Raw genomic sequence first — 541 nt, 5'->3', positions numbered from 1 at the left:
AACCCTCACTTTTAGTTGCTCTACGGCAGCAGATGAAAATGTGGAAACGCTTCACGAATTTGCGTGTCATCCTTTCGCAGGGGCCATGCTAATCTTCTCTGTATCGATTCCAATTTTTCATATGTGCTGCCTGAGCAAGCACATTGGTCCTTGTGCGACGGCTGCATTATATGCCCAGGTCGGGAGATCAACCCCGTTGCAGTGGTGCAGACTCAAGTTCTCCCATCCCTAATAGGTGGCATCACAAGTATGGGAGTACATATTTCTTCACTTATCAATTATACATTTGTAATAATAGTATACTAACTGCTTAATTACATGATTACAAAATTAACTAACACAGTACGACCAAAATCTCTGACACTGAAAATAATTTTTCCAGCCTCAACAGGAAACCGTCCCCATTCCTCATTAGGCCACGCCTGTTTTATGTACTGCTTACAGTTGCAAAGCCTCACAAGGAAGACCAGTCAGTCCACACAAGCAACAGGCAACCGTCCTCATTTTGCCAGTTCCTCATTTGGCCATGCCTGCTCTATGT

At 44.0% G+C, this 541-nt stretch overlaps 1 non-coding gene across 1 annotated transcript; it reads right to left on the bottom strand.

The window, feature by feature from the left end:
* Positions 1-35: 35 nt before the first annotated feature.
* Positions 36-142, bottom strand: LOC111661630 (U6 spliceosomal RNA). Its single transcript, XR_002761235.1, has one exon. It is a non-coding gene; the product is annotated as a U6 spliceosomal RNA (small nuclear RNA).
* Between the last annotated feature and the right edge of the window lie 399 nt (positions 143-541).

This window comes from Seriola lalandi, unplaced genomic scaffold (genome assembly GCF_002814215.2).
Source record: "Seriola lalandi dorsalis isolate HSWRI2012SDOR001 ecotype SW California unplaced genomic scaffold, Sedor1 jcf7180001997864, whole genome shotgun sequence".
NCBI lineage: Eukaryota > Metazoa > Chordata > Actinopteri > Carangiformes > Carangidae > Seriola > Seriola lalandi.
This window is presented reverse-complemented; position numbering and strand designations above follow the sequence as displayed.